The 12,831-nt window shown below is 45.1% G+C and overlaps 1 protein-coding gene across 12 annotated transcripts in view; it reads left to right on the forward strand.

The window, feature by feature from the left end:
* Positions 1 to 12,831, forward strand: part of TENM4 (teneurin transmembrane protein 4) — a 788,706-nt gene that overhangs the window by 480,248 nt on the left and 295,627 nt on the right. The window lies entirely within an intron of this gene.

A 12,831-nucleotide genomic window follows, 5' to 3' on the forward strand; every position in this document is an offset into this window, starting at 1 on the left:
ATCGGACAGGCAGATGTACGGACAAAGATGCACAGACAGACACCACAAGAAGGAAACATCAGGTGAAGGCCAGACAGGTAAAGGTAGAGACAAAGATTGACACAGACAGAAAAAAAAGGTTAAGACATCGGCAACACTGACCAACTACCTACTGTGTGCCAGGGATTGTGCCAGGCACTGTCACAACCATGCCCAGGAGATTCAGTATTTTAGTGTCCCCATTTTCACTGAAAAAACTGAGAAGGATGACCCCATTACCCATAGAACAGCGCTGGCTTTAAAAGTTCTCCACTTTCACAGAGCCTGGAGACAGGCAGCCCTGAAGCCCCAGGCAGCTGCAGGGCTAAATGCTGGCTGCAGAGAGAACCACTGGGTTTAAGCATGGATCTGCAAGCTGTCTTATTCTGAGCTCTGCCCTGGCGTTCTTAAGGTGGGAGGTGGGGTATGGTGGAAGAGCTCCAGGGTGACCAGCTTGTATCCCCTGATCAGGTGCTGTTAGACTTGAGCCAAGGTGCTTGCCCTCTCTGTCCAGCAGAGGCCAGTCCACTTCTTTGCAAGGAAGCCCCGGAAGGAATTCAAACCTCTAAGAGGTGGGGCAGGATGTACATGAGGTAACCTAGGATCACCTTAATAGCCCCAGAATTTCCTGATGCTAGGACAAGAAGAGAGGAAATGAAACTGTTTCCCCACAAATAACACTGTAGGTTGTGTGTCAATTTGGCAAACATTTATTTATGTAAGTGTTTGTGTGGTACTAAATTCCAGGCCAGATTCTGAAAAAGGAGGCAGAGGTTCAGAAAGGGATAAGACAGTCTATGGGTTCTGGAATCAAACAGCTTTGAATTACATACAAACTTTATTGCTGTGGGACATTAGATAAGTCACATTGCCTCTCCAAGCTTATTTCTTCAAGGGTAAAGTGGGCATTATAGTGCCCACCTCATGATGAGCACCCATCACAGTGCCTGGAACAGAGAAGGAGTGTGGTAAATGTTAGTCATTGCCTAGTCCCCTCCACCTGCCTCTAGGGGATTTACAGACAGCCTGTCTGTGAAATCTCCCAGCACACTGCCTGGCACTTGGGGATGATTCAAGAAATGTCAGATGCCATCTTTTCTCTTGGGAGCACATCATTACAGCCCAAGGCGGCAAAGGCGGTAGGAACCTAGTATGTTCTGTGAGCGAGGAGGGAGCGTCTACTCTGCCTGAGAGAATGAGGAAGTGCCTCCTAGAGGAGGCGCTCACAGGACTTGAAGGAATTAGTGAGGTGCGCAAGACAGAGATTACCAAGGGTGCTCTGGGCAGAGGGAACACACGGACAAAGCACTCGAGGTGGGGACTTGGGAAGCCTGCCCCAGCCCTTTTAAACCTGGGAGCCTGGGCTGTAAATAGGTGTGAACCTTGGAAGGGTCTGGAAGGCCATGTGGTAAAAGTCACCTGAGCTCTTCTGGGAACTGGCTTGAGTGCCCCCACCAAATGACAATGAAGGGCGGTCATTACCCACCCAACTTTTCTAGTGAGGACCTCCCCGCTTCCGCGCTTCCACTGTCTTTGACAATCAGAGAGATCTTTGTCCTTGATGATTCTCTTCTGACAGGATTTTACACCCTGCATTCTCCATGACCAAGACCCACACCTCCTCCTTTTTTCTCAATGCTTCCTGGGGTGGGGTTGTTTTCTTGGTGGTTCAGTGTCCCTACTCCTCTATGCCTTTTAACTGCCTGTGTTTCAAATGATACACAGAAACAGAAACCCTGGGATGGGAGCGAGGAGACCTGGTTCCAGACCCAGCTCTGTGGCTCACTGGCTATTTATCTTTGGCAAATCACTGTCTTTCTAAGCCTCCGTTTCCCCATTTTGCCAGTGGTGGAACAATCTCTAAGGTACCCTGATTTTAGGACTGTCATGAGTTATTCCTGCCAGTAGCCTTCTTAAGCTTTTGGAGTAGGGGGGAAATATATATATATATATATGTATATATATGTGTGATGATGTTCTTTGTTCATTTCTGAGTAAGCCTTACAAGTAGAAGAGAAGGCAAGAGATTAAAGTCCTTAATCTCTTCCTTTGCAAATTAACTGAACAAGAGCAATCGCTTTGTTGCAAGTTCTAAGGCAAATTGATGACATTATTGCATTATTGATGTGCAGGGAAGGAGATGGGGGACTTTAGCCTGCAGCTGTCTGCTCAGGGCTGCTCCTGCATACTTCTGCACCCCAGGGGACCTTGTCACTTTGGATCCCTTCCCCAGGCCCTTGCTCTGAGTGTCACTCTAAAAGTTGGTAATAAGGATGTCTCATGCGTGAAGGAAGAGTCTGAGTCCTTACTGGTCTGTTTCTCTGGGGTTGGGATCACAAGAGAGCCCAATGAGTCTCTACCATGGCTGGACCCTGCCTACTGCCTTCCTCTCCCCTGAAACCCCAAACCAGGGATCCTCTATGAGCCAAAGGACCTGCTGGTACTGATGTGGACTCAGCACTAGTGAGTGAAGATGAGAGTGCCCTGGAACATAGACGTAGGGGGCCTAATAAATGCTTTTAGGGTTTTTAATTTGATTTTTTTTCATGGAAAAAATGTGAAATTATTTTAATGGAATTATCTTTATTGTTTCTGCCAATTATAAAAGTAGCAATGCTCATTAACATCCAAATAATATGAAAAGGTAAAATGTTAAGTTCTTTTATAATCCTTCCTCCCAGAGATAACTACATTTAACCGTTTGGTGCATGGTCTTTCAGAGACTTTTAATTTAGTGTTCATTTAATAAGTGAGTGAATGAACCAATGAGCAAGCAATGCTTAAGGACCACAGTGTAGCAGAGAGCTATAGCCATTGCTCTAGAGACAAGCCTGAAATTGGATCCCAGATGTGCAACTCGAGGCAGTGTTTCCAACCTCTGAGAGCATCAATTGCTCCATCTGTGAAATGGGAGAAAACCTTCCAAGGTTGTGATGGTGTTTAAAGAAGTTAAAGCTGATAAAACTTTTCTATCTGTCTTCCCTATCTCCACACCCCCATCTCCTTCCACCAAACAGAGCAATTGCTTTAGGGCCAGCTGAGACTGCATTCAGATTGTATTTTAAATGACAAAGAATGCCTCTCTGGCTCCTAAAGGGTGAAAATGAGACAGTTTCCTATGGTGAGAGCTGAGGCTCTTGGAGCCAGCCTTCCCAGGAGCTTGCGCTGGACTCTCCAGCATCACCCCCAGAGGCCCTCTGCCCACAGCTGTGTCAACTCCAGCCTGAGCTGCTATCCTGGTCTGGTAGGCCTCAGAGCTGCCCTGCTAAAATCCCCAAGTAAAGTACAAAGAGGATCGTGGGGTATCACAGAACAGCTCATTGTCCCTGCGGAGAAGAAAACAGGGGAAGTAGCTTTTTCTCTTATCAAAATCCTAATCCTTTCCCAAGGGTAATCATCCAGAAATCATTGATATATATAAAGAAAGATTTCACTAAAATATCAACTAGTCACAGTTGAAAAAGCAAAGGAGGTGGTTAGGATTAAGTAGGTATTCGTCCCTACCCCAAAGAAACTTTTCAGAATAAATATTAAATGTTTCATGAATTGTTATCTAAATTCTAAAGCAAAGGGGCTTTAAAAACTTGGTGGTTAATATTTAAGAGGGTCAGGGAATAAATAGCTCTGAGAAAAGTGTCAGTTTCTCAAAGCCTAGGTAAGGTAGTGGGGTGGGTGGGATAATTTACATTTAATAAGAACTTTCTATGTGCTCAAAATCTTTCTATAAAACATGCATTATCGTATTTGTGTCTCCATTTACGTCCCTTTCACTGTTTAGGAAACTGAGGCCCAATAAGGGGCAGTGACTTGCCCATTGACCATTGATCATAAGGGCATGGAAAAGATTCAGACCCAAGCCTGTTTGACTCTAGAGCCCCAATTTTTTCCCTTCTGTTGCTTTTATATTTTGTTTCAAATATCAGATCCTGTTATTTCTGTCTTCTCCTTAGTAGGAGTTTGAAGAAGATAAGAGGAATTCCACCAAAGCAAACCTGGTTTTAAGAGAATTCCAAGTTGTTGGATTCCTGTTACCTCACAAACCTTTATGAATCCCCCATTATATGAGATGAATCAGACCAGATGACTGGGCATTACTTTGGTGCAGCTTCCTCAGAGCCAAACTTTGGATGCTGGGCCGTCCATGGCTCTTTTCTTTCTTCGGCACTGGGTCCTTAGTGCCTTGCCTTACAGATTTCTCACTGGTCAGCATCACTGCTGTTTGGCAGTTTCATTGACTTTCTCAGGTCTTAAGCAGCTGGGATTATTTTGTTTTGACTACCAATCCAGTGGAGGAGTGTTTATTTTTCTTTCTAAAAGGGAAACACTGCTATGTTTGTAAGCTCCTTCTAAAAGTGTTTTCTTAAAACAAAAAATTCAACTTAATTTAGAACCTATTCAGAGTCCCTGGGGGAGTCAACCAAGGTCCTTTTAAGTCAGATTATGAAATCAGAAAGCAAAATTGTGCCTGTTTCTAACAGTTGAAAGGAAGGTCCAGTGAGATTTTTGTCTTCTTTCACTGTGAATTTTGTGGAGCCTGGGTTTTTTGTTGTTGTTGTTTCATGCCAACTGCAGTTACTTGGATCTGCTTATTTACCTAGTTCTGGGGGTATAGAACATTGGGGTATGTAAAGTTTTCAGCAATTTTGTTCACCACTTCTCTCAACTCTTTTGCATCAAAAGACCCTTGCTGGTAAATAAATTCTTATTACACCAGCTATGTAGCAAAGTTAAGTACCTAACTTCCGTTGGCAAGACAAATTGATTTCTTCCTTTATTCATTCATTCATGATGACATTTTAAATGTTTGTGGATGTTTTCCAGAGAGATGAGGGATGAAGGGTATTCTAAACAGAGAGACCCTTTAAAATTGGTGTTTAATTTATTGAGTTAAAATTCCTTAAACGAAACCCTTGGAATCAGAAGCACTTTAGAATTTGGAAATGTTCAGATTTAAGAATGAAAATGGAGTACGTATTCTGTATTTCTCCTAAAATTCCTACAGTAATCAAACACATCACTATTTCTGCCATGAAACATGAATAGTTATTATACTCATGGGATTTTAAAATGACTCCAAGCCTCAGGTCAGTTCAGGTCAGGTTTTGCCACTACATGAGTTTTGGTTAAACATCTAGTCTCAGAGTTTTGGGGTTTCAGAATGATGGCTAATAGATGGTCATCCTGAATTGTGCCTTCTTAAAAATGAGGGAACTGGACCTCAGAAAGATTTAGCAACTTGCTCATGGTTGTAGAGCTAACTAGATAACTTGAAAACTAGAATGCATGATACAGGTACAAGTTGCTGACCAGGAAGCTCCATAGATGTGCTTATTGTTTATCCATAATCACTGCTTAGAAAGGCCTAGCCCCTCTGCTTTAGAAATGAGAGTTCAGGAGGCCAGCACCAGCAGGCTGGGTGGCTCTCAGGCCTGGAAATTCAGTAGAAAAGAAGCCAAGTGGTCAGAAGCCTAGAACTTGGCAACTCTGAGTTGATAAGGAGCATTTCCTGATAGGCCCTCTGCTGTCTGGCCCCCTTTCTTTGATGCCTCACTGTCTTCTGTACTGATTCCTCTCTAACAGTCTGGACCTAGTTATTCCCATGTCTGGTTCCCTCGTGCAACTCCCAGTTCCTAGAGGTAGGCCTTGTATACACTATCTCCAGCAGTGAGCACAGTGCCCTGTGTATGTGTATGTGCTAAAATCAAAATTGGAAAAAAAAAAAACACTGATTTCCTTTCTTCCTTCTTTCCACCAGCACCCTGTCTACACACATGCACAGCAATAATCCTAGGAACGGGGCACTGAGGCACATACATGATGCAGCTGTGGAGAGTCACAGAGATGAGGCGATTTGCCTAAGTACAAAGTCAAGATGCAAAGCCTGACCCCAGACTCCAGTGTTCGTTCCATTCTACCAGGTGCCTCCCTTAACTAGACAAGCTCTCACCTATGGCCTCCCACCTGGGGCAGACCATTATGCCCCCCAATTGAGGGCAGTGGTGACAACCTCACAGGGGTCACTTCCGTTTTTATACTGTTGACAAAGCCCTTTTTCATACATTACCTCGGGGAAACGCTGGTGACTTTAATTTAATTGCCACATTGGCTTTCTAGGAGGTAAGACTTTGTCCTGACCTTGCAAAATAAACAGGTCACATTTTGAATTAATGTAACTGAACATCCTGGGAGAACCAGGGCCCTCTAATTAGTCACTCATTGTAGACTCTATGCAGTTCCTTTTCCACTAATTTCCCCAAATACCACTGCATTAAAAGGTACAAAAATAACATTTTTCATGTATGGCTTGATTGGACCTAGGAATTCCTAGACCACCCCCCGAGGAAGGCATATTAGCTGCGTGTCCAGGCTTTTTCCGTCTGGAAAGTAAGCCTGGTTTGTGTCCCTGTGGAAATGGTCATGGTCTGCTCCATGGATCCCTTGTGGACACCAGACCACATTTTAAACCATCTCCTGACACTTCAGGGCCCAGACCACTGAAGAGGCACCTGGAAGGAGGCCAAGGAGAGTGTGGGAGATTAGTAGAACTCACATTTGTGTACCCTCTCATTCCCAAAGCTCGTTCTCCTCTGTCATCTCACTGAATCCACAGAAAAGTCCTGTGAGGTTGGAGAAATGTGAAAGAGGGTGAACACTGTGTCCACGTGAGAAACAGGCTCAGGGAGAAGCAGCTTAGCACAGAGCTGCCCCTTGGCCACAAGGCTTGGAACTAGTTTGGGCTTTGTTCATGGATGGTCAGTCCAACATGTGAGGCTCACTGCCATCATGTGAGGCCCGCTGCTATCATGTGAGCTCAATTTCCCAGTTACAAACTTCACCTGGAGAAACCTCATCATGAAAACCTGCTTACAGAGAGGCACAGGCCTGGGAGCAGATCTACTTTGATCCCAGCTCTGCCTCTACCCTGCTGTATCACCTTGCAAAAGGCTCATCCATTGGTTCTTCGGCCTTCTAGTCTGAGCAGTGAGAGAACTGGATGAAACCAGCATTTCCCAAACCGTATTCATTTCTGTGTCACTGTCTTAGTCTGTGCCTCAGTGGTGTGCCCACCTACATGGTTATTTATGTTCCTTTAAACTGCTCCCTTTTCCAAACTTTTTCTCCTTAAGTGAATTTTTTTATTTCAAAAGGAAATTGTATATTACTGCTGCATTCCACTTGCCATATGGCAAGTGTATGACTTGCCATAAATAGAAGGTAACTGTAAAAATAAATACTATGAAAGCAGGTTATCCCATTCTGGCAAGAGAATGTCTGCTCAAGGACACTGAGGAGAGATTTGCCTCTCTGCATTAAACAAGGACATTGGCAACTAATAGGTGGTAAAAACACACTATTTCCAAACTTAGACTTCCTCTTTGACATCATCCAAAGGGTTGAAAGAAATGGAAGCTATTCTGCATGTGACTCGGTGTTATTTAATGTTTGTTCTCACTGTAATAACTTGAAATCACATCCCTTGGGTACACAGCTCTGTGGCTTTTTCCAATACTCTGTAGGATTTTAATGCTGCCCCCACACAGCCTGCGCACCTTGAGAATAAACATCTCTTGCTGCTCTCAGGCCCATCCTTCTTCCCTTTCCTAAACGTGGTCTTTAGGAGCCATCTGTTCCCACCCTCCCCCAGGCAGCCCCCTGCCCTCTACCCCTGTCATCAGGTCTGAGCTGGGTGCTTTGAGCTCAGCTGGATCCCCCATTACTGGTTAATGGCCCCCAGTTTAAACCAGGAAACCTTGTGGCTTCCTTTTCTCCCTCCTCTCCCTCTCCTTCTGAACTGCCATTATTTATATAGGTGTTTGAGATTAAACAACTAAAAAAAAAAATTCCCTCTGCTTTATAAGGCCTAAAAGGACTGAAGCCAGAAGAAAAACAGAAATGGCACAATGTGGAGCAATGGCAGGGAAAAATAGGTTATGGAGGCTTACAGGCCTGTGCTGTGTAGCTTTGGGCAATTTGCTTAACCTCTCTGGGCCTCAGTCTCCTCTGTAAAATGGAGACTAGTACAGTCTTCCCTCTCTATCCACAGGGGATTGGTTCCAGGACCCTCCCACAAGTGCAACCTCCACGGATACCAAAATCTACAGATGCTCAAGCCCTGATATAAAATGGCAGAGTATTTGCATATAACTTACAGACATCCTCTTGTATAATTTAAATCATCTCCATGTTACTTATAATACTTAACAATGTAAATGCTATGTAAATAGTTGTTATATTGTATTTTTAAATTTTATATTGCTTTTTTTTTTCAATTTTTGATATTCAGTCAGCCGTTGGTTAAGTCCATGGATTTGGAGGGCCAATTGTACTTCACATAATTGTGGTGTAAATGAGAAAATATGGGTAAGGCTTCTAGCATAGTGATTGCTGTATAACAGATGCCCAATGAATGTCAACTTCCTTATTCTCTTTCTGGACCCCAAAAGTTTTTGGCCAGATATTCCTGGGAGGCAAGCAGATTCCTACACTCTTACCCCTCCTGGCTTGGAAGAGCCCCAGCAATTAACAGCTCAGCCTGGGAGTCCTGATCTTTAATCCCCCTCCCCCTCCTAGGTGATTTCCAGAGGTTTCGGGTGGGAGAGTGAGCCCAAGGCAGCAGCTAAACAAACATAGCACGTGGTCTCAGAGACAAAGCCTCAGATGCTCTTGCTGGAGCCCCTATGCTGTTTCCAGTCCGCATAGTTCCAGCGATGGAGTGCTGATGTTTGGTACCAGATGAAACGCTGTGATGCTTTTTCCTTCTGGTCAGCTGGCCTTCCTGCAGAGTTGAAAGGAAAGGAAAATGACTGGTAATTCATTTATGCTACACTCCTCTTTCCTGGTGGATCCTATTTCTATAAATAACTCTGGGAAGCTGCTAACCAGCTAACAACAATACCTATATTTGCACTTCCAGAAACCCTTCTTTAGATGCCCCAGTGGAACCTTGGGGGAATGCATACCTGATGTGAGCCAAGCCCCTTTCCCCACTATCTCAGTGACCTCACCAAGCTTACCTCTCTTACCCAGTTGCCCATCTATAAAATGGGAATAAGAATAGCAACCTGGAGAGTTTGCTAGGATAAAGGAGAAACAGGAAAACATCCAAGACACTGAGATCAAGGCAGGTGTTCAGTGTTTACTGATCTTCTCTTGGCAAATAATAGAGATCATTTTTAGGGGGTAAGGAGGTTATCTCATCAAAACTAAACTTGTGATCACCCGTCTGCTATCATCCTGAGAAGGAGCAAAAATGGAAGTGGAGATGATCCCTATCTATTTGCCAGTTTTGCAAAATGCTGCTCCTCTTAGCCGCAACATTCCTACTATGTCTTCTTTCTCCTGGACCACTTCAGTAGCATCCTCCTGGCCTCCCTGCCCCTGTCTCTCCCTTTAATCCACCCCTCACACTGTTCCACATCTCAAAGAGCCCCTGCTGGTGCCCTCCCTGGGTTTCCCACTGTGAGCAGCTCGGGTCCTGATCCTTGGCACAGCAGCCCCAGCCCTTCTTCCCAGAGCCCTATCCTTCCTCGAGCTGCTTACTTTCGTGCAGATTCAACACAGTTTCAGTACCCAGTACACGGCCTCTGGTCAATGTCTGGTGATGTCGGCAGAAAGGGCCAAACAAAGCCTCACTAATCAGAGTGAAACAGGGGAAGGTCTTTTTGATTTCCAGTGATATGGAGGAAAAATGAGGCTTGTTGACCCTCAGAACCAATTCAACTTAGCAAATTTTTATTAAGGACCTACTGTGTGCCAGGGCCCAAGAAGGATAGAAAGCAGTCAGCTTGCCTCTGCTGGGGAGACAAAAACACTAAACAGCTTGCCCTGAAGCAGCCACCAGTAAGGGGAACTGGAGAGGGAGTGCGCTGGGGTGTGTGGGGCTACAGAGGTGTAATGCAAACTGGGCGGTTGGGGGAACTTCCTAGAGAAGGATGCTAACTGCTGAGGAACATAGGCAAGTTTGCACATTCAGGCTCGTCTGGAAGTGAACTTTACTTTTATGTATCTGTAAGGCTCCTATGGACTGAATTGTGTTCACCATCAACATTCCCCACCACCCTCAAATTCATGTGTTGAAGCCCTAACTCCCTATGTGATGGCATTGGAGATAAGGCCTTTAAGGAGGTGATTAAGATTAAATAGGGTCATAAGGGCAGAGCCCTGATCAGATAGAGCCAGTGTCCTTATGAAAGAGGAAGAGACCCCAGAGAGCTCTCTCTCCTCCATGTGAGGACACAGCAAGAAAGTGGCCAGGAAGAGAGCCCTCCCCAGAAACGGAATCCCATCAGAACCTTGATCTTGGACTTTCCAGGCTTCAGAACTATAAGAAAATAAATTGCTATTATTTAAGCCACCCCGTCTATGGAATTTTGTTACAGCAGCCTAAGCTGACTAAGACCAGAGCTCTGATATAAGGATGAGCCTAGACATACATACTTTGCATGTCAGTTATTTGTCTGCAACCAAATGTTCTCAACCTAATTGTGGGGTCTGGAAGTGTTTGTTTCCTCCATTCATTCATTCATCCGTCCATTCATTTAGCAGACTCTTCCTGGTGTGTGCTCTGTGTGGGGTCCTGGCTGGAGCATGAACTCTGGTCAGATCTCATCTGTGCCCACCATGTGCAGCCGTGTGCATTGGGCACATATGAAGGAAGCACTGTGGTCCTCTGCATGGACAGGGGGACAAGGCAAGGCTCTCTTCCTCTCTAGGAAGGAAGGGCTGGCACGGCAAAGGCCCAGCTTTACAGCCCACTCTCCATCCATCCCCTGCCAGCTCTCAGGGAGCAGCCCTTGAGCTCCATTTTCCCGGGGTTGGATATGGGAGGAGACAAGCAACATAACCTGCAAGGCAGGTGTGCTGGAACCAAAGAGGGCCTGATGACACCTTTGAACAGCAGAACAGATGAGCAAATCCCATTCCTGAGCAGCTACAGGTGCCAGGGGCTTCACCTTTCTCATTCCATTGAGTCTGCTCAGCTGGGAGGCTCTAGAGCAAAAGAGCTAAGAGTGTGGGTTTGAATGTTGGCTCTGTCATTACTAGCTGTGATCTTTAGCAAATGCTTTTAACCTCTGAGTTTTCATTTTTCCCTTATGTGTAAAACAGGGATAATAATAATACCTACATCATTGGTGGTATTAGAATTCAATGTGAAATAATATATGTGAAGTACTTAGCAAAGTCCCCAGTTATTGTACAGTCTTAATAAATGGAAATTTCTATTGTTGTTATTTTTTTGGTTAGTGTTTTACTCAACAGAGCCTCAGAAAGATATAACTTGCCCAAGGTCACAGAGATAGTAAGTGGCACTTTTGCATCCCAGGTATACCTGGCTCTTCACAATCTTTTCTCACGCTCACCAGGCTGCCTCCCTCATCTAACAGCCATCTCTCCCTTTCTTGACAATCCCCAGGCAGACATAGGGTCTAAGGGAACCTCTAAAGCAGATCAAAGATTTATTCCCCCCTACCCCCCTCCCGAACTATACCCTACCCTGCTGCACAGAGGATAAAGCTGCATGTACATTTTGGGGGCAATTTATGACCCCTGGCCAGAGGCCCCTGAATGGAAACCGCTGAGTTGCACTCTGGCTCTCTGCTCTGTTCAGATGCCCCTATTGGGCCCCGCGTGGATGACAAGATGATGCATGAGGTCTGGCTAAGCAGCTTATTTGTCTTAGCTGGTGATGGCCTTTGTCCTGAGGTGGGTTAATGGTAAGGGGCAGTGGCCCTTTAAGGCCTGGACAATGGGCAGGCTTCTCAGGTCATCGAATCACTCAGTGGAATGGCCCTGAGTCCCTTAGAGCCCCTCAGAAAACAGAAGGCCTCTGCTGACCCTGCTGATCACCCATTGATGCACCCCCGCTCCAAGCAAAGGGGAACACTGGAATAATGGAGAGAATCAAAGAGCATTCGAATGACAAAGGACTTCAGAAGAGGAAACTGAGACAGAGAAAGGACAGTGGTCATTCCTGACTTCCCATCTCCCCCTGCAGCCAGTTCTGCACTGTGCTTTCATAGCTTGGCTTGTTTCTTTCTCCAAATGCAGCAGGCCCACACCTAACCAGACCAGGCTGATTTTCCCAGCTGCTCCTTTCATTGCTGAAACCTAATGCTGCAGATTTCAGTTCCAACTTCTCCACCTGGCAGCCATGGCCCACTAGAATTCACCCCTTTCCCTACTTCTTGAGCCCCTCTGATCCTTCCCCAAGCCCCCAGTCTTGTGAGCCACACCATTTAGCCTCTGCTACCTGCTTCAACAAAAGCAGCTTGCTCCCTTCAATCAGTTTCCTACATTTGCTTCTGAATAAAGATCCTATTTAAAGATAACTTCTAATATTAGAATTTTTTCCAAGTTTGAAACCCACTGATTTAGATCAACTCTTTTATTTTATGGAAAATTGCAGAGCTGGGATTCAAAGCCAGGCCTTCTGATTCCCAATCTTGACTTCCTCTCAATGTATGTATTTTATTTATTCATTACACAAAGATTTCTAGCACACCTACTGTGAGTCAAATAGTGAGCTGCTCCCTAGAGTACTGACATATGTAAGACAGTGCTCCTACCCTCAAGGAAGGGCCTGAGCATTAACATCCAGTCCTGCTGAGGGTTCAGAACGCAATCATGAAAATGCCTATTGACTTTGGCATCCACGTGACCACTGGCGACTTTTTTAAGGGCATTTTCAGAATGTGGAGGCTAAAACCAGAGGAGGATGGATGGGATGGGAGCGGGTGGACACAGTTTAAGTAAATGATCTAAAGAGATTGGGCTTTGTGTCACAAATTACTTACTAATTACAAAGGGAAAAGA

The sequence above is a fragment of the Papio anubis genome, chromosome 12 (assembly GCF_008728515.1).
Source record: "Papio anubis isolate 15944 chromosome 12, Panubis1.0, whole genome shotgun sequence".
NCBI lineage: Eukaryota > Metazoa > Chordata > Mammalia > Primates > Cercopithecidae > Papio > Papio anubis.